The sequence below is a fragment of the Columba livia genome, chromosome 4, assembly GCF_036013475.1.
Source record: "Columba livia isolate bColLiv1 breed racing homer chromosome 4, bColLiv1.pat.W.v2, whole genome shotgun sequence".
NCBI classification, from domain to species: domain Eukaryota; kingdom Metazoa; phylum Chordata; class Aves; order Columbiformes; family Columbidae; genus Columba; species Columba livia.
The window spans coordinates 62,691,164-62,718,312 of NC_088605.1; positions in this window are offsets into that span (position 1 = coordinate 62,691,164).

Consider the following 27,149-nt stretch of genomic DNA (forward strand, 5'->3'; position numbering starts at 1 on the left):
TAGTAGCAAACTTGCAATGTATTCACTGGGAATATTTACGTTATAGGTTTTTTGACTGCATGTGCAAGTACTGTGTTCCTGACTGAATGAGAGTTGCTGTTGGAATCAGTTTCCCAGTGTTAGCATTCATAACTATCTATTTTAAATGATCTATCTGTAAGTAACTTCACAATATTTCTGCTACTAAACTATTTTGCTTGAATACATTTATATAAGTGGCATGAACATTTTTTTTAAAGCAAATATAATCAGGTTTTAACTGCTTTGCGAAAGAATTTCTACTCTGTTTAGTAGAACCAATGTATAATATATAACATCATTACTAAAAGTGTATTATTTCTAGGTTCACCTCACAGCAGATCTGGAAACGATGTGTGTGCTGAATCATCAGTTCAACAATTAACATTGACATGTTAGGATAAACAATAGTAATTGACATGGTCACTATTCTAAATGAATCAAAACTAGACAGTGGTTTAGCATATTTGTCAAGCCTGGCACAGACCACTTGCTGTCAGACAGGCAGAACTGATTGTTACTCTGCAGAAAGACTTCACAATCAGAAGTATTAACTTGTGGGTTTTTTCCATCCTTAAAAGCTGCAAATGAAGAACATTTCAAAATTGACTCTAAAATGCTTTTGCAACATTTTCTTTGGTGAAGATATTTCTGCCAGAACTTAACAACAACAATTAAGATGTGTTGGAAGTGTTATCTCAGGTAGAGTTCATTTCTACTGAGTCTAAGACAAATTTGTCAGTGTGAGAACCAAACATCACACCCAAAATTCTTGCAGTTTAACTTCAGCCAAGTCTACTCAACACACAGCTTCAGACAACATGGCAGTATGTCACCTTCCATGGGAGATAGATTTGGAGAATCTGCATGTATTAGAGAGAAGCTCAGGTAACAAATATGTCCTGTAAGAAATGTACATTTTACTTTCAGCTAAGGGTATTTAAACTCTCAGAAAGGAGGAGCTCACCAGAGTTAGTTGTCAGGGCTTATTTGGAGAGACATCAATCTGTAAGCACAGACAAAGATTTAGACAACAGAGAAGTTAGAAATAAAGAGATTCTGCAGATGAATGAGACATTTTGAGAGGAGTTTTCATGTGTTTAAAAGTAGGAATTGAATTCCATGGGGTGACATGTGGAAGATTACTCACTGAGATGATGGCATGCTGCATTTCTGGGCTAGTAAGTGTCAGTGTCTTCAATTATTTCATTTCCCCCCATTTAGTTATTCTGCCTGTTATTTGTTCCTATTTGTTTTGTTTTGTTTAGCAGGTCTGACTGTTCAGAAATCCAGTACAACTAGCTATTTCTGACATATCCCAAATGTTAAGGAAAAAGCTTCAGGGACAAAATGTGGAAAATGAAAACTCATTTTACTGATATGTTTAAAACCTTTGATTCATTCCATAATGGGACTGAATAAACATTTTTTGTAAGGTTTGGGTTATAGTTTGGTTCTGGATACAGCCAAGGGCTTCTTTGCCTTGTTAGGTTTCTGAGGCTACAGACACAGACAGATCTGATATGTAAAAGCAATCTGACACACTATCTCATAATATATGCTTAAGCCTAAAATCCTTACGGATGCCCTTCAGGAAGCCTGCCCAGCCAACCCCTGGTGGGACAGCAGCTCGTGGGGGATAGGGAGCCTGACTGAAGCCACTTGGCTTTCCAACCTACACCCTGAACAACTGTGCAGCTACGATCATTTTTGTCTCTGTCTGTAGATGGGGCCGTCTTCCTGCAAACCTTCTTCCTGCCGACCTTCTTCCTGCCATTCCTAGTTTCAACATGTCTACTAAAGCTGAAAAGAGTCTGCCCCTTGAGTCATCTTCTTTGAAGATTAATTTAGCCTGACATTGGTCTAACTGGAAAAATTTTGTCTGTTCTTCATTAAGATATTTTTGAAGACAAATTTTTAAATACAAGACCTTGCCTAGTGAGAATGTTTTCTTTTAAAAGTGTTGTGATTAAACCTGGTCAATTAACCTCATATTCCAAATCCACTGATGGTAAAACAATGGTATGAGAGCCAAGAACACACAGTTCCTTCTGGCTGCACTGGAAATACGTCATATTAAAGCCAAATTAACTCCAAACCTGCTCTCATGATCTGTAAACAGGCTCTCTGAAATTAATTCCCATGCTCCTTTCTTTTCTACCACTTGTCATTACAGCCTCTACCCTCGGCTTCCACAAAGTGTGACCAGCCCAGTGATTGCACACTCTTCAGCTCAGTTGGGAGGAGCTGATCCCACTAAACTGATACCTCACATTTATACCCTGACATTTGAAATTTCAGGTGGTGTTTCTGCTTCACTATGGTGTACTACAGCTATTTTCAGAACACAGAGTTAGGCCAAGAGCTGATTTAAATTATACCTATAGTGCCATCTCATGTAATTTCACTTGTGCAAATTTAGAAGCAGAGCATGTGACAAATGGTGCCTATATAGCAGTTCCCTTATATACTCCTTGTGTAGCTGAAGTGCAGCTTTATCTAGAATAGGGAAATTTCCACAGAGACACAGAACAAAACAATTTTCAAACACATAAATCTGCTTAATGGTGACTACTTGTTCTGCCAATAAAATAAATTGATATTATAGTGTACTTTTTGGTGCAGTATTAACAGATCAACAGCTTTTTCAAAACAAAACAAAAAAACAAACCAAAAAAAAAAGGCAAAAAAAACCCCACCAAACTAAACCAAACCAAAACATAAACCAAAACAAAACACCTCAGAAGTTCCTTTAAGGAAAGGAAAGAACAGCAGAAAGCAGATCCATGTTGTGCACTTTCACTGACTCATTTATTCCTCTCTCCCTTTCAATGCTTGTGTCCTCTACCTTCCTACGGTTCCTAATCCGAGTCCCTAAGGGATTATGTAAATATGGCATATTTAGGTATCACACCTGAAATTGCTTATATTTTGGTCACAGTACAATAAAAGGCTACCCTAAACATGCTGATTATTGAAAACTCAATTTTCATGTGTGGATACGTGTTTCCTATAGCACGTTGAGTTAACTAGACTTCATTTTTTGGTTCTAGGAAAAATCATACCTTGTTGTCAGTACAGCAAGCCCCTGCTTGTCAAAGCATCAGCAGTAGGTAAGAAAACAGTATCCCAGGATTTTTTGAATGTTCTAAAGCTGAAAACATTCAGGACAGAGCAAATGGAACAACTGCAGCAGTACCACACTTTGTTTAAGTAAGCCGATAGATACTGTGTTATTCACATACTTCTTCCTGAGCTTATTTTATTTTCTGAGGCTACTTAGTAATTCCTTCAGCTTAATGAGCTACCAGTTGGCAACCACTAAGCAACTTTGATTTAGTTATGTGACACTCTTAAAAAGAATCTGCATTAAATGTGCTCAGAGCTGGCTGCTGGCTCTCTGGTATGATAGCAGATACTGACTTCAAATAAAAACCACATACTTTGTTACTGGCAAGAAACTCCATGTTACTTCTGTGTTAGTTGTACTGTATGTCAACCTCTGCCACTGTGGGACTGCTTGCTGTCATCACATTAAATTAGGCTAACATGCAAGATCCAGTCCAAAGTTTAGATTGGAAACCTGTAGCACAGCACAAAGATTTGGTAGATTTTTTTTTTTTTCCTTGAAGAATCCAGAATTATCTCCATTATTATTTTCTTGCTTAAGTCTCTTAGTCCCCTTTGTAAAGGTTATTTCAATCATATGACTGAACCAAGTAGAGACTTAAGATCCCTAGGTTTCTCATCATACCAGTTGAGTTAACAAAATTATCTTTCTATTCTGTTTCTTTCTTTCAATATTTTAAAAAAGTTAAATGAAAATTCCTATTCTTCCAACAACTCAAGAAAGAGAAGTTCTATCCTTTGTACAAATGCTGGAGTACTACCCATATACTGTATGTATGTATAGTTGTAGAAGAATTTCCTGTCTTTTATTTTTCAGTGTCTTTTTTAAACCTATGAGTCATATTTCACTCTGTGTTCTTTAGCTTAATTTTCTGCATGCTTCCTTTCCTTATCTGCTCCTTCTTCCCACATTGCTCGCCTTCTCTTCACTGCTCTTCCCTCTGTATGCCTCTCCCATGCATAATCACTCACTCTTTGCTTAGAGCTTGAATATCCTCACAGAAGGAAAACCGTAAGTTTTAAAAATCTTTTTGAGGCTAACTCTAAGATGGCAGAAGGGGATAACACCATTTACAACAATTTATCTCCCCTTCCAATTTTCCCCTCTTTAGCAAAATCCTGTATACTACACTTACTTAAACGTGTAAATTTATTCACTTGTGGGGATTGACAGCGAAGGGAGATTTTTAATTCAAAATGCTTTTCCAAGCAGGAGGAAAATATATATAAGAAATTCACTCCATGTTTCTAGTTTAATTGCATTTTCTAATCTTTTAAATATTGAAACCGTACTTCTTGATGTTTGGAATTCAAACTTCCCTTGATAATAGAGTTAAAGAAAATCTGAAGGCTTATCCTTGGGAACAAAAACTACATTGACTTTTAAATAATTAATTTATAGTACTGAAGACTATTACGTAACAGGCCCTGAAGAAGTATGGATATTTGTTTCCAGAAAGTTATACTTCTCAACATTACTTATCAATTTTCTTCAGTACAATTGTATCCAGATTGTCTCTTTGACAGGCCTCATTCAGAAGTCAATGGTGGCAAAGGTTATGGAACAGAAAGAGAATGGAAACAACTGAAAAAAAAACCCAACCCACTCCATTATTAGTTGCCATTTTTTTCTCAGAAATCTAGGGGAACTACACATGTTTCTTAAGATCAGACAATGTTGGCAAAGCTGTATTTAGGGGAAAAAAAAAAATAAATAATGGAGCATGTCTTTGTTATATAGACCTTGATGTTCAAATCTTCCCATTGCTATCCTTTTTTGTGACTGATTTAGAGTCTGGGAAATAATACTCTGCTGAGACTGTAAATTTCACTCTGGGTGCCTTCTAATGGGAGAGAAGAGTTTCAGGTACCTATGTCTGAAGCTTTAAGCGGTTTTGGTCATAGATGCAGATGCTCTCTGGACTCCATCATGTAATTGCAATGATCAACATCAGGTCTGCATAATATTATCTCTGCATTGAACTCAAGTGTCCTGATTTCATCTAGGATAGAGTTAATTTTCTTCCCAGTAGTTGGCATGGTGCCGTGTTTCAGATTTAGAATGAAAATCATGTTGATAACATGCTGATTTTGTAGTTGTTGCTAAGTAGTCAAGGACTTTTCAGCTTCTCACTCTTGTGCCAGGTGCACAAGAAGCTGGGAGGGGGCACAGCCAGGACAGCTGAACTGGCCAAAAGGATATTCCATAACGTATGATATCAAGCTCAGTTTTATATTTTAGGACAAAAATAAGGAAGGGAAGGGGGGATGTCTGGTCTGATGGTGTCTGTCTTCCCAAATAACCATTACACATGATGCAGCCCTGCTTACCTGGAGATGGCTGAACACCTGCCTACTGGTGGGAAGTGGTGAATGAATTCCTTGTTTTGCATTGATTATGTGAGTAGCTTTTCTTTTACATATTAAAATACCTTTATCTCAACACATGAGTTTTCCCACTTTTGCTCTTCTGATTCTTTCCTCCATCCCACTGGGGGAAGCAAGCAAGCAGCTGTGTGGTGCTTAATTGCCATCTGGGGTTAAACCACAACATCAAGGAAGCCTAAAAGTACTTTATTTTCTTCACTTATGTAATTATATAATATGTGGATTCATAGCAGTGATGAGTTGGTAATTAAAATATGTTTTAAGTATTTGTTGTTGTAGTTTCAGAAAAAAATAATGATTTAAGACAAAACTAAGTTCTAGCATTGTAACAGTATAATGTTGCTTGCAATTTTGCTAAAGACAAACTTTATTTTAAAAGAAAAAATACCATAACCATAGCCAAGGAACACTTAATCTCCATGAAATTAATAGGAATGGCACCAGAAACCTAAATACATACTTTTAAAATCCCTATCACAGAAGAAATTCCTACATTTCAGTGCCAGACAATTGTACAGAATAGGTGTACTCTGTTTTCTTGCTCAAAGATCTCTCCAGTGAAGTTGATTAAGGTGTATATGATCCAATGTTTTCAGCCATGCATATAATTTTTCTATCTTGCTCTCCCCAGATTGAATATTAAGTCTGTATTTTTCCTAGCAATTAACTCTATTTATAACAGAAGAGATTAGAAAATAGTTTTGCTTAGGCATTTACCTGTATAACTACATATATATTTTTGCTAGTTGGAATAAAAATAGACTGATAATATGATATTGCTGATATTTGCTAGCATTTTCTGTAATGAAGGAGGACAGTCTTTTCTGGACATTTGTTTTATACCTAGAAAGAAACGGGTTTCTCTGGCTCCCCAGACACACTCTTATCAGCAAAAAAGGTGGGGCTAAAGAATGTGTTATAATTGTTCACCTTTGTGGGCCTATGAATAACATTCATATTAGATTTCTCATGCAAAAAGATGCCAATAAATGCTTTGTGTTCATGGAGATTTCAATAGTCTGCAGAGATAAGGGCCATTGATTTGATTTCTTATCTCTTGTGTACTTTGAAAGCAATCATGACTCCTAGTTTTTAATATTTTTTTTTCCTCATGGAATATGAATAGGACATGTCAACAAATTTAAAAATTATACACAGATGTATCTGTGTGCATTTGAAAACTTTCAGTAGTTTTTCTGAAGCTATTAGTATTTCAAAGGCTTGATCTAAAACTGAACAAAGTTATATATTCCTGGTGCTTGCAGACTGCCTTTTCTGCTTCCTTATGTCAACTAAGTGTGTACTTTTTTCGTTGAAGGTATAGCTTTCAAAAGATTTGTAGTAAGCTTTCAATGCTGGAAGTGAATTATAAACCTAAATTTGGCATACATGACTAAGCGTCATGTTACTTCATTAAAAATGAAGAAAATGTTGACGTGGCTTCTTAAGCAGTGAGATAGTACTTCTCAGTCATCTGCTAACATGGGAGTAGTCCTTTAACAATATCACATTTCTTGAATGAAAAGGTATGTTAATTTACTCCAATTTTTCTGGATTATAAATCTCTCTGCTAATTTACATTACTATAATGGCCCTTGATATTAGTCTGTGCCCTAACTTTCTACACTGGCACCAACATAAAATTTTACTAAATGTCATGCTAAATTTCATGAGAGCCTTTTAGATAATTGTAGGTAAGATGAGGCTGAGTGAATATCAGTTTTTCAGCCAACACATTTGCAAGAATGCACATTCCCCCATTTCCAAACCATTTGCAAGCATGCAAAATACTATTAATAGAGTGGAGGAGGTAACTAGAGAGGAAGAAAGAAAGAGAAAGGAAAAGGATCAGGGAAATAAATCCTTTGCAGAAAAGGCAGTTGTATTTCTCTTGCAGAGCGTGCTTTGTGAGACGGAAGTTCAATGGCCCACGGCTTACAGTGCTGGTACCCCTGGCCAGGGACAGAGGACCTCCCATCCTACTGGCACACCCCCCAGGGTGGCCCAGGGACCCAGCAATTCTGCAGAGCCTGTGTGCCAGTGAGGCAAAGCTGCTCACTACCTATTAAAAAAAAAAAAAAAAAAAAAAAAAAAAAAAAAAAAATTGAACATATTATAGATGGCTACAAGAATGTCTATAAAATGTGCTTGGGAGATATAAGTACACCACCTTATGCCTTATCATACTCTTGTGTCCCCACTGCAGTAATACGAAGTTGCTGTGCATCTTTGCCTATGAAATCTCTACCCTCTGGTGTTCTATTCCAACGGTGAGATTGCTGGTTTTATAGCAACAATTTGTGTTTAATTTCTTAAAATATTTTTCTTTTGTTTTGCTATAATGTTACAGTTAATGTGTCTTTCATAACAAGTATATTGCGCTTCTGAAAACCTCATTGCCTCTCCTAACACGATACAATGTAATTACTCTGTTTTGGTTTTGGGGTTTTGTTTGGTTGGTTGTTTTTCTCCACTCCTGCTCATTTTTTTCTGCTGTTCTGCACGTGTCTAGCAAAGATTCACTAGAATAGAATGCAGGCTCAGTAATAACTGCTGGTTATGTTTTTGCTTAATGTACTGTGCAAAATATCACAAAGGTGAGTGTTAGTATATGTAACAACAGTCAGAATGTTTCTTTATTCCAGCCATTGTATCCTCTATATGCAACAGTTAGAAAAGATGTTGCACAAACTAGGAAAGGAAGTTGGAATTCTAAAGGTCAGAAAATTCAACTCAATTATTTTTTTTTCCCCTGAGTAAGAAAAAGAGGGCAGTGGAATGGTTTAGTATCCAAGTTTACTTATTTTAAAATAAATCATTAATGTTTTAAGTTTCCTAAACACTCATAAGAGAAGTGATTCTTTTAATACACACTGCAGAGAGCTCTCTACCCATGCTGTATTGAAAATTGACTATGATTGCTAGCCCCTTCGGCTAGATGTTATTTAACCAAGAAACCTTAGTTTTAACTTAATTCCATTTAAAGCATTTCCAGCATCCTGCCAACAAACTGTACTAAGTCTGACACATATTTTACAAGTTGCAATCACTGTGAAAATATGGTTTAATTTATATAATTACTGTAAGTTTACTTTAAATGCTAACCTGTCACAACAACACATGTATTTCTTACATTTTCTGTAAGAATATGCTGTATTTCCAATCTACATAGACAATCCATAACACAGTTGCTGTCACCCATGCACACTCTTATTCTAGCTTTGATTCTCATACTTGAGAGGTGTCTGCATGCCAATTTTTATTGCATTGCTAATCTGAATATACTCATTCTGGATGTATTCATTACCATGGGCTATCTTTAGTGTTCCAAGTAAAGATGTGGAAGAGTATATTTATTATTTCAGTTCTGTAATGCTGTTTATTTGTAAATCAATATATTTCAAGCATCAGATCAAGACCTGCAGTGTCAGATGGAATCAAGTATCAAATAATTCCCTGGCTTCTGTTTGACAGAAACTCCAGATTTTCTTGCAGACCTTTGCATAAGAACTACTCTGGAAAGAGAAGACATCTCTGCAGGTGAGAAACACACAACTGTATTAGAAAAAGCTGCCAAGTAGGCTGACTTAAAAGTCAGCGTCAAGTGTAAATTTAATATACAGGAGGTGACACACTTGTTATGTTTAAATTAGACTCTGAGAACCTGCTTTGCAGAGTATCAAGAGTTCAGAGCAGAACAATCATCATGATCATATGCATCTTGAGTAAGGGATAGATAGGCTTATTTTGTAAATGAACAAATGTGTGTAATTGCATAATTGCTTTAACAATAAATGTCCTGCAGGGTATCTGCATATGAAAAGTTAATTACAATACATATTTTGCTGGAAGAAATTGGAGAAAATAAGTGCAGAGTTGTGTACAATTGTGCATGCTTCAGGACCCTACACTGAGGAAATTTTTGGTTATTTGCAGACTAATGAATTCAGTCTGGCCCTTGCTAATACCCAAAATTTTTCTTTACATGCCAATGAAAATATGCTAAACAGATTAGCTTATATGGTTGAGCCTTGCTGTTTCCTGCATTGTCATGTATACTCAGTATACATATTTGCGTGTTCCCAATGCAATAGCCAAGTGAGCAATACCATGCAAATTTTATGGAGTTCCTTAATAATGTATATTTCAGCACTATAGAAGAATGATACATTTCATACTTAACAATGTTCATACAGTTGCTTTTGAAATCTTTAAATTCCTTCCATGCAGGGAAATGAAACAGGACAATAAAATAACCTACCCAAGTGGAATATTTTAGGTTATATAGCAATACTACTGTTTGGTGCTGAATTTTAACCTTCCTTTTAAAGGAAGGTTTTCTCCTGAGATGAATCAATGAGCTATTTTCTCTGCTCATCTCTTCAAGAAACTGAAAATGTAAGATATAAAATGTATTACCTCATAGCAAAATTTTCTGTGAATTGCTTTACAGTATACCTGATCCAGAGCCTCTAGTCATGCAGTCATAACAGTCTTATTTAAAAGCTGTAAAACTATCTCTTTCCTTCTCTTCAATTTCCACACTTACTTTTGGACATTCATAATTAACAGCAAATCTCAGATTTTATTTGATTTCTTCCTAATCCTTGCCAGAGGCTGTATGGGAGACACTCATTTCACAATCCTGCTGATCAGAGCTGGGTAAATGAGTACTTCTAGCAGGAGGACTTCTGATGATATGCCTTTGAAAAGGTTTGGAAAAGGCTTTTATTTGAGAATAAAAGACAGACAGACAGACATTAGTCTGGAAACTTCAAAAAAGACAGCCCTATCTGCTGATCTCTAATTCATTATGCTGCAAACGTTGAAAAGTTTTCCCTTAAGCCTTATCCAGCAGAGTTAGTATTTACAGGGCCTTACATGAAAAAAAAACAAAACAAAACCAAGCACTATGCTATGGGGGAAAGCATGATGGAGGTGGGAAAAAGAAGATAACAGTAGAATACAAATTTTGAGGGAGAAGCTTGCTGCTTTTCTCTAGGGGAAATAAGACTAGGTGGAGTGTAGATCAGACCTACCAAAACAGATCAAATTGGTTTCAGGAGTCAAGTACCATTTCTAACTGGAGTACTACCTACAGGGGAAAAAAAAAAAAAAAAAAAAAAAAAACAAAAAACAATATCTTGACAAATGGCTGTTTTGTGAACTGGTCTGAAGTTCTTCAAAGTGAAACCTGACTTGCTCTGTGCCCTATCACTAGAGGGGGTTCCTCCTCTCAGTATATGTGACAGTTATTGATTTTCGTTAGATGTGCTCCCATCTTTCCTGCGGCACCTATTAGGCACTTGCTTTGAAGATCCCAATTAAAAATTTGAAATGCTAAATTTTTCAGTACGGGTGAAAAGGAAAGCTTATATGGAACCCAGAAGATGGGGGAGCGTACCAGTCACTTAGTGTCCATGTACTTAAATAAGAAGGGCAAAATTTGGGAACCGAGTGTCTGGACTTCAGCACCTAAATCCTCTTCATCTCTGCCCTTAGGGTGCCTAAATCCCTCAGCTAAATGATAGGAGGTCTTCCCTTGCTCATGGGAGTTTCATGGGGATAAATACATTTAGAAAGAGCACAAATTATCATGGACCTTTGACACTTGGGGCCAGCAAGCTGTCTGTAGGCAGATGTTTTGCCTGTTACATCAATGGTTTAGTTCAAAAGAGCTTAGTTCAAAACAGCTCTGGCTATTGACAGCTTTCCTGTTAACAACCAGTACGAGAAACATTCTGACCTATTAATAAAGAGCTTTAAAACTAGCCAGAAAACAATCATGCAACTTGCACACAAATAAGGTTTTTAATTTGGAGAGTATCCATCATGCCTTTTCCTTAAGCTTTGAAGTATTTTACAAGGTGAAACCATAGTTTAAACAGACTTTATATTATGTATTAACAACTGATTTCAGAGAAGAAATTGAGTCAATTTAGGTAGTTTTTAAATGTTGTTTTTTTACCACTGATGCTTGATTTTATTTGTTTTAAACCAAAACAATCTCACATAGCAGGAGAACAAATGAAAAAAAGAAAATGCCCTTCTGTCTGTCTGCTTGTGTCTGTTGAATTTCCTTCCCCTGCAGCCTTGCTGCTGGGAAGTTAAAGGCACAGCACAGTTTCTTACAAACCACTCTGAAATTTTGCAAACTCTTAACAGCCTTATGTTGTTTAAAGCATTGCTTTCAGGTTGCAGTCTCAGGGCAGTGCTGCAAAATTTGAATTTATCTTTGCTGGATAAACCCAAAGTGTATTAGACAGAAATCAGAAAAAGAAACACAGGAAAGAGGAAGAATCAGGAGAAAAATAACACACCAGGGAGCAATAATACTTAGAGTCAAAGGATCATACCAAGTATTGTCAAAACTAGTCAGAGCCGGTGGAGGAGGAGATGCCACTAAATTTCTTCCTCTGCCTTCATTCTGCTGGGATGCATTTCTCCATCAAACTAACAAAGGCACCGCGGTGAGGATTTGTGTGCAGCAGATCTAGTCATAGTGGTGAAATTTTCTCCCATTTGCCATAGAGTTCTAGATACACAGTCACCAAAAGGCACCGACAGGCTCCTTCCATAACATCAACCTCTGAAGAATGATTCTCCACAATTTAACATTCAATATATGCTATTCCCCTTTTTACAGAGCTGGATGTAGTCTTCGCCATCAACAGCCCACTCAGGAATACTGGGGTGAGTTTAGATCAAACTTTTTCAGTTTTAATTAGTAAGTATTTTCTAACTATTTTTTCAATGTATGGTTATTTTTGAGAGAAAATTTAGGTTACAGGCTGAAACGGACCTTGGCACAGAATATGTATCTTTTCAGAACAAGGGCTGAAGGGTGGTTGTCACCCTCTTTGTCATTGAGTGACTAAATCAAACTTGATCTTTTGACATGGTTCAGACTCCTCTCAACCTCTAATTATATCTGTTGTTCTCCCTTCAATCTGCAGCAATATGTTAATATCTTTTAGTGGCTGAGCCATTATGCCTAATTAAGGGATTGCAAATAAATAGGGGTGGACAGTGCCAAACATACAATAGCTGCAGATAAATAGAGAGGGACAGCTCTCAACATATGGCAATGAATGCAGCCATAAGGCCTAAAGTATGTATTTTAACTGCCAAATTTTATAAGCAGCTTCCAACTGGCTTTCATTTGGTCTCAGCTATATGTCTGACAATCATTGTAAACACAGTTCTTGTGCCATATCGTTTTTGTGCTAGAATTTATGCATGCAATATTCATTTGTGCTACAGGCTGAGACTGTTCAGAGAGGAAATATTTTACGTTTGAGAGGCTGCACACTTAGTGTGGATATTCATGTTACTATTCCTTTTCAGACTAATATGAAGGTAAGCACTATTAATATCTAATACCATGCCTCAATGCTCTCTTTCCATCTTTTTAAATATTCTTTATGAACATTCTAGAAATATTATATGACTGTGCAGTCTGGATCAACTGAAGCTTAATAATTTGCAGTTTGATGTAAAATAGTCATGGTGGCATCTCAAAAGAGAAGAGCCGTCTTGAGAAGAAATGAATACATATGGCCTCTTTAATAATTTAATTTCTTGTTAAATTCTTCTGTAATTGAAGTACAAGAATTGCTGCTCTGAGGCCAACTGGTCATAAAGAAAGAGACTGGTGCAGCTGTGAGCCAGCAGATTCAAGGCCTATGTCCAGCAGCTGGGGTTATTTTGGAGAAAGCATCTTTCTAGAAAAGTAGGGGAAATATGAAATTTGTGTTTATTGCTCTGACTATTGCTAGGGAAGGGAGACTGACAAAGGCCAGGGTCTTGGACTGGTGCTGTCAGTTTGGAGAGAATGCCCCAGTCTTCCCTCCAAGCATGAACGTCCTCCCAACGGCAGCAGAAAACGCTAAACACCCTACAAGGAGGGAAAAGAGAACACTTGGAAAAACACTGTCCTTCACCCAACTGCCATTTCTTTCTGTAAAGCCCATGTAGAAAGCCTGCCACTTTTTTCATTTTTCTGCCTAAAACAAGGACCGACTTTTCTTACGCCTTAGGTTGGACCTGATTGTTACTGTCTCTGTGCTGATACTGCTAGTTAACTATTGAGTCTTCATTAGTTTCAGATCAAAAAAGAGGGGTAATGCTATCTTTTAACATTAAACACATAGTTTTCAGAGTAAAATTAGTGCTTATCTGCACAAAGCACATAACTTTGTTTTATTTGAACGGTCATTGACTTTTTAAAAACTGATTTTGTACTTTAGAAAGCTTTCTGATAAATGCAAAATTAATAAAACAGGTTCTTAAGGCTTTTCAAGAAGAATATACTACACTGATGTCACCCAGTTGAGCCTACTCTGCTGTATAATCGGAGTGTCATCATAACCAAACAAGAATGAAGACCAGAAAATTTAGCAAGATGGTTAAAAAAAAAAAATAAAATTTAGCTACAAGACTTTTTGCTTTCAAGATTAGAAGGCTAAAGCTGCAGGGTGGGGGGCAATGGAGGAAAAGGCGCTATAGTGTAAAGACTCCTTGTGCAAAGGGCAGGGGTTTTTTTAAACTTATTTTCACGGAAAATGTAAAAAAAAAACCCAAACAAACAACAAAAAAAACCCACCAAACAATAACAAAGGGGAAAAAAAGGAAAAAACATAAAAATAACCCTACCAAACAAACAAAAAAAACTCCGCCACACCACACCCACACAAATAGAAGCTCTTATGCAAAGGATCATTTTTGCAGCATTTTAAAAGCTAGAAGTATTGTACCTGCCCACTGTGAAATGCACTCACTGTATGACATATTCTTTCTAACTGGCAACATGTAAGGTAAATCAGTATTATAAATCTAGATACAATTTCTGTAATTATACTATTGCAAATCTTAAATTCATTGAGATAAAGAGCAAATACGATTTGCATCTGTGAAACTAAATTCAGAATTTCTCATGAGGAGAATCTAAACCTCTAATGCAATCTTGTTAATTGGCAAAGTAGGGGTTATTTTGGCTTCTGCATGGCAATGTGTTACCTCCTTCTTTTCAAGTGATAGACAGAAGAAAAACCTGGGCCCTTTCTTTTATTTGCTTATGCTCTTTATAATTAACATTTTCAATGTCCACTTGTCAGATCTAAAATATAATATAAATTTAGGAACCTAAAAATAATTTCTTCCTTTGTTATTCATTTCTGTTCCTTCCATTCTCTCAGTGCACTGTCTCAGCTGGCCGGAAAGTGTGACAGCAAGTTGCACATGGTGATGAGAGCTCACACAGAGCCCGCAGAAGACACCATGTATTTCTCACGCCTGGTCAGTTCAGTCACGTTTGTAGTTTTTCTAGCTGTTTTAACTAGCATATGAAAGACAAATAACTAAGCTTGCTTATAAAGTGAAGTATTAGAAAATGTGCTTAAAAAAAATAGAAGACAAACCACCTGATCAAGAGAGAGACAGTAGATATTTGTCAAGCCAAATCTATAGTAATTTTGTTTTGCTATCTGCACATTAATTATGTTTCTGTATTTTGTTATTTGCCTGGTTGTCAGTCAATATAGCTAAGTAATATCGTGGTTGAGTTCATCTTTTTGTCAGTGATTTATTAAATATGAGGAAAATATGTTTAGATAACCCTAATGGACTTTATTAATGCAGTACACTTTTTCCTTTTAACAGAAAAAAAAGAGGAAAAAACCTGTAATTTGAGTAATTTCTTATTTTTTTTAGTTATTTCTCTTAAAGTCATGGTGTTCAAGTGTTTGGTTTTGGAAGCTGTTGCCGATACAGTGGCTTGAAAAGGCCATCTTTTGTACAGAGAAGTAGAGGCTGGAAGAGAGGTTTTTGAGATATATATTTATAAGTTTTTTATCTCAAGGCAATATCACAAACTATTTGCATACATATGTTAACAATGGTTCTCAATGTAGAGAGCATTTTCTTTAAGATGTACTTCTTTTTTTCTAAATCAGCATTGCAGTCTTCAGCAATGTTTGGATTTTGAAATAAATTAAACAGAAATATAATGATAGAACCTTTTGGTCAGCCCAGTGGAGGACAACTTCAAAACTCATTCTGAAATAGGTGCTTTGATCAACTGCAAAATATTTATATTTGCATGCAAATGGCACCTTGGAGGAGGTTAATATCTGCTTATTATTTACAAATATTCAATACTTTGGGGAAATTATTTATTTTAAAAATTATTGAAGTGCATTATAGATTACATGCAAATCTATATAACTATTTTTGTATTATAACACTTTCAAAATATTTTTTCATGACACTTTCTGTCTGCATGTAGCTGAGATATGGCCTTGATTAAGATCATAAGAACATCTGACAGCTCCCCTTAGCACCTCTGGTAGATGAATGTAAGAAAATACAGGCTTTGCCACACACATCTAGAAAATTATAGCATTGATACTCTTCAAAATGTTATGGATGTTTTCTCGTATGATATTTATTATAGTGTTATCCTGAAGCTGCAATCCATGGTGCGAAGTTGACCCCCACAAATAAATGTGCTGAAAGTGATGTGTGTTTCACCTCACACTAGTCATGTATAACAATGGCAGCAGGCCAAAATGTTCAGAGGGTGTTATTTTTAACCAGATTCTGGATTTTGTTGTTTTATGTTATCATTAACAATTCATGAAGCACTTATTGAAACTAATAAACTGATTGCAAGCTAGAAAAATGAATTGATTAATATGAAATGTAAAATGGAATAGTGATGAGCTCATTTCCATTGTAAATAATGGAAAATAAATCCAATAAGTGTCTGCTCTTTGGACTGCAAATAAAATGAACTCACCTCCACATCAGTACATGGTAGTTAGTCATAACTGACTTACAGAGTTTTGTTTTGTTTTGTTTTTTTAATTTAAAACTAAAAAAAAAAAGTTGTGTTTTGAATAGAACTTGTGGCACCTTATGTGCCAGCCAACCTACTTTCCCAGATGTGAAGTGGGTATGTTTAATCGTGATTTTGCTTTTACTGTGTATTACTCTACCTGGATCATCTTAAGGCAGAATTTTTTCCACATCTTTATACATCTTAATTACACATTATGGGAGACCTGAAGAAAAGCAAGTTGATGTAGCAGAAGGTCATTTTTCCACCTCATAACTATGCAGCTGGACAGTACTTTCTCTGACATTTGCTGATAGTTTCTTTAATGGGAAAGCATACCATTTTATGTATCTTTTCTGTATCATAATAATGCAGTCAAAATAATATAGGGAGATGAATAGATTCTATCTCTTTTCAATGACAGCAGAGAAAATTAAGGTAGTTAAGGGCAGAAGAGAAGTATGTAGGCAGAACTAAAAAGCCCTGGAAGACAGTTAACAGGAAAATAATTCCAGATTACTTAAAGTTTTGAGATGCAGTCTCACAGTGTTATGTATTTTGAATCTCGGTGGAACAAGGCATGATGGAACACACAAGGGAGCAAAACAATTTTGATTTATTAGCTCTTATTCTGGAAGTGCTTCCTATGCTGGAAGTTCTTGTATTATGCCAACTTCAGCAGTTTTGAAAATGAGCTACTTCATGAGGGTTAGTTCTGTAGAACTGTTTAGACAAAATCTGTTCCTGTTGCGTTAATCCTCTGTTTGACTAGATTTTCTTCTAGAATATATTCTTAAGTACACTTTTTCTATTTATCAGTTTGTACTTGTTTGATACTTGGGCAGAAATTTGGGGTTATTTTTTTTTTTGTTTCACCCTAAATTGATTATACATAGCTCTTAAAATTAGAAACCTTTCTCATATTCATTTAACATATTTTTTTTGTAGAACAGTTAATTCTCAGTTAATGACAGTTACCGTTTTTGGTCATGTTTAATTAAAAAAAAAAATCTCTAGTGAAAATATTTAAATACTCAGTCCAATAATATTCAGTCAGAGTTGAATCATAACCTGGCTATCCATAAGACATTTAGATTTCTGTGTCTCTTGATTACTAATGTTATATACAAACCCATTCAAAGCCATTCGTTATTTCATATTTTCTTGGTCCTACATGGATTTAACCAACATTAATTATACCATAAGTCTGTCAGTGCTGACCTATTTAAATAAAACAGGATGTACTTTCAAGGCACCAGGCCAAAATCAAAAGCCATCATAAGTTCCCTTTGACTCTTCTTTAAGATACACGCATTTCCACAGAAGTGTCGCTGACATGAGGTCTCCAATGAACTGATATCTCACTATACACACAACTCAACTGGTCTGTATGTACTATAAACAAATTAATGATGCATTTGAGTGTCAGTTCATGTGGTTATTAGATATTGCATATTTTGTTTTTAAATAACATTAAATATTTGAAATTTCTTCACTTTTTTCAAAAGCATGGCATATGGCCATTGAAATACAACATAGACTCCTCACTGTAAGGGTTACATTTTTGAGAATTTAAAATGAAATCTGATTTCTGTGCTGAATTTAATTTACAGGCTCTTTTCTTAACTAATAGATGCTTTTTCTTTATCACTTTCCAGACTGGATTCTAGTTCTGCTGGTGAGTCATAGAAATAATTGTGGCAGGGGGATCACTGAATAGACAAGGATCACTGTACTTGCCAAATGCTATCCTTAAAGCAAAAATAATTCCATATGTAACTACAAAATTTGGGCATTTCTTAAATTTTAAGTGAAAGGCTTTTCTCCAAGGCAGCTTCATGGGACACCATCTGGCTTCACAAATCTTCAGAAGTGAGATTTTCCTTGAAGAAAATTTATCCAATCAACCTCTGTGAAAACTGTATAATGTAAAAAATCCTTCATTATCACATTCTTTCAGTGTTTCTTGATAGTGTAGGTGAGCCAGGGTGCTAAACCCAGAAATCCTTTCATACTAAAAAGGTATAGTACTTGTTTAATTGCCTGGCTCTGCCTGGCTCTTTCACAACCTTAGTCTCCATTTCTTTCAAGGAAATAATTTCAAATGGCAAACTGTTTTTTTCAAATGCTTTACATTTATTGAAGGCTTTCTTTCAAATTCCACTGCCCTTTTGGCTAGAATATAAGTTTAAGAACTCAAATTTTCTAAAAGTGACTGAAAGAATTTTAAATATTCTTTTTTAGGCAGTCTAGAATGCAATTTAACATTGAGAACTGATATGAAGTATGCCTTAAATGATGATCTTTGCATTTTAAGCCATGGCCCAGGGTTTTTCCTATTAATTTATAATAAAGGATCTGGAGCTGTTGCATGAGATACTGCAAAATGGGTGACACAATAATTCAGAATGATTTTATTCTGAGTATAATCAACACTAAATTGGAATAAAGGTTCAAAATTCTTCTTCACACAAGTGCAAGGTTTACTGTCGGACATCTGATTGCACACATTAAAGCATTTGCCTATTTAAAGTGAAAGTAGATGCCAGGATGGCTATCACTGGATCTTCTTAAGGATGAAGGTTTTGTTTTTCAAAGTAAAAGGAATGGAGGACAAAGTAATATCTTCCCATTGTACATAATACATTTTACATTCTGATACAGCATCAGTTAAATTTATTTATTATTTTATGCACAGCAGAATGTTTACTTCTGATTGAAACCATTACACTGAAATAGCACAGAAATGATATGGAAATTGAGCCTCAGGAACGTCTGGGCATCGTTCATCTCTGTGGCACATGTAAGAGAAGCCAGAAAGCTCCCTCAACGGTGGCTTTCCCAGACTGACATCTGACAAAGACAGTAGTAGTTTGTGTTCTCAGAACTTCTTTGCAAGTCTTCATATAGAAGAGACAGACAAATTAAATATTATATTGGAAAGATGTTAAATATGAGGGTTCCCAAAAATGCAAGATAGGCTGCTCTACACTAGTAAAGTTAGAATCTCAGCATCACCTCAGGAATTACAAAAAAAAGATCGGCTTAATCCTAAAATGGGATTGTGTTGCAGATTCTCGTGGGAAATTTTCTGTGATTTAGGTTTTATGTATTTGCTTAAAAATTAGACATTAGAATAAACCAGTGTGACTGAGAACATGCACTGTTTAAAAGAGATACAGTGAAAGACACCAACATCTGCATTTTCAGTAAATTTTAAAAGAATGCCAAATATTACTACTGAAACTTTGGTCTAATGTTATTTTTCTGTATTCTGTTTTTTTTCAATCAGGCTTTTAACTTCCAAGGTACAGAAAAATTGCAGAAAGAGAAAGAAATCAATATTGCTGTTAGATTCATGTTTCTTCAGCCCCCAAATTCCAGCGAGGGTCTGTCACTTGTTCGGTGCTGGCAATTGTTTCTATGGTAATTTGTCCTGACTCATGAAGAGGAGGGGAATGGCACTGCTCCTGCAGGAGTGAGACTTCTCTGTGCTTCTGTCAGTGCTGTCTCTCTTCGATAATTTAACATGCAGGCAGTAACTATTACAGCAATGGTACACAATTATTATGTGTTTGACATTAGTGTTTAAGCGAGACTGTGGTAGATACAGTCCTTGGCAATTATAAGAGGCTGTTTGTGTACAGAAGAGCCCACAACCTGAACAAATGAAGCAAAGAGGGAAGAAGGAGCACTCATATCTTAATTTTGCAGGTGGAAAACAAGAAGAGAACTTGTCGTTTGCTGAAGATAACTTGTAAATCCCGTGGCAATGACACTAACCAAGGTCTCCTCAGTCTCAGACCAGCACTGTACATGTAAGATCTTTCTTCCTCATATTTAAAATTGTTTCCTAACTACATGCACTAACTTTCAGATTCAAAAGCCTCAAATAATGTTCCCATAGAGACAAAATGCTGCTTTTTCAGCTTTCTGTGTTTGATGTTTCAAAATATTAGGCACTTCCAAGTCCATATTCACAACCTGTTCATGCTAATGAATATCAGGATAGACTATATTCAGGGCAGCCAAGTTAAACCAGTATAAAATATGTAAGAGTAAGTCTTTTTCTGCTAGGCCAGGAAAACCCAGCAAGTTTTCTCAGTACCAAGACACAGTTTTAATTTGATTTCATCCACCAATGCTAATAAAAGAACACTCCAAGGCGAGAATTTAAAATGATTAATTACAATGCTTTAAAAGATGAAAAAGAATCTCTGTGTGTCAGTCATCCTCACGAGGCAAGGAATAATGAAAATGAAATGCACACAGGAATGAGTTCTCCATTGTCAATGATAAAAGTGATAATCGCCTCAAGTCAAAGCAAAATGACAGATGAAAGAAACCTATAGAACATCGCCTGAGGGAGCTCCTGAGGCCAGAACTCAGTACCACATATACACATGCTAGACTGCTATTTAATGAAGCTCTGGTTGACTCTGTAATGAATGTTGAAGGCTCTCTGGAGCATCAAACATTAATTTAACACTGCTAGAAGAAAATGCTTTATTTTTGTTTGGTGGTGGGGAGTGGGGGCATTTTATAATACAGTTTTTTCAGCTCTTTCAATGAATAAACTGAATTTGGAAGATGGAAAAAATGCAAAGAAAATTTATTTGAATGTTGTATTTGTAACATTTTAATGTATATAAAATGGAAGAGGAAATACAGCAGGGATAGCCTAATGTGTTAATGAGTAAAATTAGACTGGTTTTGAAGTGTCTCTTATTTATGCTAGCTAGGGACTAGTCAGACCCTTGTGATATAAGAACTACTTGATAGATTTCTAAATCATATCTGCATGGTCTGTGGTCAAACATCTGAAGGTGAAAAAGAAATTGAAATAGATTCTGACCCATGATTTAATACACACGTGGTGATTGTACTGTATAAATGTGTCTTCTAAAGACCTTTGGGACCATGCAACAAGACTAAGCCAGTAAATAATGGCTCAAGTTATATATCAGTAGTAGTGCTGAAGCCCATAGCACTGACAAACAGCATTTCCTATCTGTTTTGATCTTAATCAAGTTATCTATGTGCCTTTTGTGGCTCTCAAGAGACATTTTTTGAAGTTAAAATCACTACACTAGCTTTTGTGTAACTGATGGCCCAGATTATGCCAGATTTGCCTCTCCCCTCCCCCACGTATTTCCAGCATACTAATTTCACTGTTAGAATCAATTTATGTGGAATATGGTTTAGTATTGCCTCAGCCACCGATTGGTGTTATTTACATCTGTAAGCCTCAGAATGTGTGAAACCCCCCAGAGATGTAATACTAAATTCTTATTTCTATCCTTGGCTACCTTGCCCAGACATGCAGTATGTTAAAAACACAAACAAAAAGAATTCTGGAAAAAAACAACAACAACAACAAAAAGTCTTATTGAGCATGGGCAAGTGTCAGCTCATTTTTATTATAATGGGGAGAAAAATACCAGTAAAAAGGATGGAAACACCATGAGAGGGATAAGGTCTTACTTATGAACACGGGCGGTTTTCTACTGTTCAGATGTTTGAAGTAATAGGAAGAAGAAAGTGTTCTATTACATTGTTAACTCAGTCTTCAAAACCAGTTGTAGAACTCCATTTTGTTTTGCTAGTGGAGGAGAGGGTTTAGAGTAATTTCTGAGGAATCATTACACTATTAGCTCTTTTAGCTAATTATTTTGTGAATTAAAAGGCAAGTTATTGAAAAATTATCAAGAAAGGAACAACAAAAACAATCTGTCAACTTTTAAAGCCATTAAAAATGTGTCTTTGGGGAACACATCAAAGTTGGAAAACTCTTTTTCAATATTTATTGTCAAAAAAAATGACAAGTTCCACTTTCTGTTGCTTATAATATACAAAATAATCTGATTCTGAAGGTCAGTAATTCAGTCTAAGTTGTTACAAAGTGGTCAGAAATAGAAAATTTCCTAAAATTATTCCAATGGAGTGGAGAATGTTCTGGTATTCACATACACACTGGGTGGTATAGTATAATCAAATACAATCTATGCATATCACAGTTTATTAAAATTTTCACAGCAGAAATATGACTTATCTGTGATAGGTTCCGTATAGCTACAGGTGTTTGTTCTATAGGAATACTTCTGGTAGAGATGTTAAAAGAATGTCAGGGGAAAAATTATGTATTAAACATGCAGACATTTTTTATCATTTTCTATGTGAAAGACTTTGGTATTTTGTGTATATTGTTAGAGTTTCTAGAAAAATATCTTTTTTTCCCCAAAATATTCGTAGTTACAGAAAAGTGAAAAATGATGAAACTTGTCCCAGAATAGATCTGTTGTGAAACCAGAATGAATGTTCTAGCATATTTAGAAGGCCATACTATGGCCTCAAGATGAAATACTTTTTACATATGATTGATTTAGTTTTATATATAAAGTTTATCCATCTCAGAAAAACATTAAGGTTTTAATTTCTCTCTTCTAGGTGATTTCTATCCCCAGCTAGACTTCTTATAGACAGTCTTGGGTTTTTTCTCCCCCTCCAAGGTATAGCCACAATTTTTTAATGCGGCATTCTTAGCTGAAATGGTAAGCAGACCTTCCCTTCTTTGCCCCCATGAGCTTTAACTTAATGTATCCTTTGTACAGTTAACTTATCTGCACATCCATAATGTTTTAACAATGGTTGATCAAGGAACTGGCTTCTGTAAAGGAAAAGAATTGACCTACTGTGGGGTCATAGTTTAGTTTAAAAGGAGAAAACATTTGCATGGTCTCTGTCATGCCCAATGATTTAATATGTTGAGACAAACAGTGATTCTTGTTTCACAGAATGAATGGTAGAGAAGAAAGATCATAATTTAAAAGCTGGTTGGTCCAAGAGTTCCTGGCTACAGAGAAAGGAGGAGAGGAAAGGTCTAGTATTTCATCTAGTATAGATATATTTCTACCTAATGGCAATTTTTGCCTGATTTGGAAGTTCAATGAAGGAGGTGCATTGGAAGTGGAGACCAAATTTGAGCTGTGGGATTAGAACACTAACAAGAAGCAGGACAGAATTCATGATATTTGTAACGATAGAATTCTGCAGACTCAACTTTTGCTGCTGATATAACTTTTCCGTCAGTCTTGTAACCACCATATTAACTAAGAAGAGTGACTAGAAGTACCCTCCCAAAAACAACTTAGTGAGCTGCTACTGTATTTAAATATTGTTGAACTGTTAGACAAAGGATAGGATTAATCTACCATTTTCCCTGCCTAGACTAATTAGACATAGGGAGAGTGTCAGTAAGCATAACTACTTGCAGTTATTTTTGTTTCTGAGTGAATCTGTAAATGCATAAATCTATATTTTATGTGGTTTTAGAATTAATTTTCCTCCCTTATTGTTTTTTATTTGCTACTCTCACTAAATGTAGCAGCTTTATACTTCTAGGGCAGTCCAGATAAAATATTATTGAATCTTCTGCCAAACCTATTAAGGTTTTCCTAAGTGGATGTCATCTCTTGAGAGGTAGAAATTTGGGTTTTCACTTACTTCAGCTGTTTGCCCAGTGCCCACACATAACACATAAAAAAAAAAGAAAATTATCCATATCCATATTATATTCTAAGAATTTTTTGTATGACTTAGGCAGAAACTATTTTTAACATTCTTCTAAAAGGGGCATAATTTTCTTCAGTGAATAAATGCATAATGGCAGGACTGCATCAAAATACCTTACACACAGATAATCTTAAGTGCTCTACGCCATCCTGAAAACTCACTAGCATTTCTAGGTATTGAACTTGGTTTAAATATGACGTACAGCATGCAGAAAAAAATCAGAGTAATTGCCATAACAGGATGGGCATGGCTGGGATTGCAGCAACTTGAATGCTTCTGTATAATAAACAGACATTAGATTTTTTATTTTAAATGTAAACAATGTGGGCCCCCTTCACTCCTCTCGTAAGGCCCAATAGTTTCCCAAATAATAGCCTTTCCCACAGCAGTAGCTAGGATCCACATCACTCTGGAAACACGAATAAATTTTATTTTGGGTAAATTAGGGCAAGGCAACAAATCTTCAAGAGTAGTTTTCAGGTTTTGGAGAAGTACATTTCCCTTTTACTCTTGACAAGCTAACAAAGCCCCTTCCATCAAACTTGTTACCCTCTGCATGTGGAAGCATAAGTCCTGCTTCAGACAGAATACGGGATAATTGAATTAAACAGTGCAAAGTCTTCCTTTGCATTGCTACATTATTCCAGATTTCTATGCACCATGACTGCAGAAGCACATATGGCTTACTTGAACATTTTGCCTATCACTGAGGAAATTTCACTCTGTTTCTGAACAAGCATGTACTTCACATGAGCTAAACATAAGTGAAATAATCCAGGGTGGAAACTGAATTTAAAAAACAAGAGGTCAGAAAAAACCTAGCAAAGTGTTGTCAGTATTTTAACATGGACATGCCAGCAACAGGTAGCCTGTGATACATGATATATGTTCAAATGCATTTAATGTCTTTTTGTTTGGCCCAAACAGCCTCCTTGTGCCTGTGTGTGCTCTGTAGCAATAACCTCAATGTCTTTGCGCTGCCTCTGCAGATGAAGGTGTGAGTGGGGTTTCCTCAGAGCAGCAGAGATCAGCAGCTTCCCCGTTGCAGACTTGTGCTTGGCTGGGACCAACCCCACAAAGGCTCCTGCAGCAGTTTGCAAAACACCTTCTCCCTTCCAGAGAGATGATGCTGCTCTGAGCATGACCCCTCCTGCCTGCCAGCAGCACACGCTGCAACACCAATGCCTGGAGCAGGATTACTGAAAAGCTTTACATGAGTCTGCAGGGCAAATTCATGCTCACGAGTAAGTTTACTATATTCGTTTCTTCTGGCATGCAACCATTTATTCAGATTTCTTTTTTTCTTTTTCGGTTATTCTAATGTTGTATAACTTCTCCTGGAGGAAGTGACTGAACTCACAATTGAAAAAGCATACTTCCCAAGAGAGGATGATATGCAAAAGCAATATATAATGTTTAGAGTACTACTGGGAGGAGCTACAGCGTATCATAATGTGTAATTTATCAACTAAGAAGCAGCAGCAAAATCTACTCTAAATTTTTTATCACACGTATATGATGTTCTGAAGCCTTCATTTCACTTTTAAAGAACAGAGTTCATTTTAAGAAACAAAGTCAATGTATTAAGTGCAGAGATTTAAGACAGACACTGTGGAAGAGTCAAATAATAAGCTCAAGGAAAGTGGATTCCTACATGTGTGTGTGAATTAAGGAAGCAAGACAAATATTTGTAACACTGCCAAACCAAGACAAGATTTCAAATTATAGGGATAGAAGATAATGCTGTTATATGTGATTCAGTGATTGCCTTGCAGTTAGTTTCTGCATAAATTTGCTCAGTTTGTAGATAAATATTAGCTTTTTTGTCCTCTCTAACAGCTTTTCATTCAGGCTGGGGTCATACTTTTTTTCCCAGCAGCAGCACTAAGATTTTTGAAGAGGATATTCAGTCACATGCAGATATTCCCTATCATCAAATACAGCCCTTACTGCTAGGGCAACCAAGTGGCAAACAGCCATCTTCTTCAAGGTGGAGCTGATGGACCTGGAAAACTATATTTTGATTGAGAAGAAGCAGCAGAATGAAGCGGCTGGGTGCTGTGAAGGTAATCAGGTGGCCATGCAGGTGGCGAGGTGTGTTTGCATCTCAGGGTTTGTGAGCTGAACTCCATCCTTGTTTCACCAACCAGGAGGAGCCTCAGCCACCTACATGCTGCAGAAAGCCCTGCTCCCTGCCTGCCTCACAGAGAGAGGGCAGTGAAGGCAGCAGCCCTGGGAACTGGTTTTCTAATATTCTTAATTTATTGCTTATTTAGAGAGCTGATTCGCTCATATTTTAAATCAAAATCAAACATTTATTTGATGCTGCTTTTTAATTATATTTGAATTGCAAAGTGCCCCATGATATGCTTTGTTAAGAATAATGCTCATTAACATTAATATTGTTGGTAGCAACAATAACGATCAAAGCTTATTTCTCAGAATAGTGATGTATATTACCCTATTCAAACATGAATATAAAATAGCACGTGTAGATACATGCTCAGACTGTAGTACATGATATTACTTGCCCCTGACATTTTCGGAAAGACACAAGTAAAGCATGAATTTTAGCTGTGAAACTCTTACAACTTTATGATGTGTTGGGAAAAAGCAGAAATACAAATGCATTCAGAAAAGTTTGCATTTCAGATTAAATTTAAATGAAGTAATTTACCATCCTGCTTATCACGCAAGGTGGGAAAAGATCGTACTCACACTGACATATATATATTTTAAAAAATACATATGAAGCCTTCTAGTGGGGTATAGAGCAAGAAAAGCCTCATGAGGATCAATATGCTATGCAAGCAAATTGATGCATATGAACAGTGAAGTTGCTCATTTTCATGTCTCCTAAGGGAACAAGTTTTAGATAATTGTACGACAAAAAGAACTTTTAGGAGCGATGAAAAAACACTGAAATGTCAAATTCATAGAAGACACGCTTTACCTGTAACGATCAAAGCAGCACATTCTATAACCTTTCTAGAAACAGGTTTACTAAACACATTAGCTTAATTTAACAGCAATGTAAATGTCTGTTGTACTGTACTGTTAGGCAGCTGTGCTGAAAAAATACTGTTTTCCTGCTGTATGTTAGAATATTGTGGTATGCTTCAGGATTTTCTATGGAAAGAAAATGGTAGGCAGAGCATAATTAGAGGATACCAGAGTGGACAGCCAAGTCAGGGGGAATAATAAA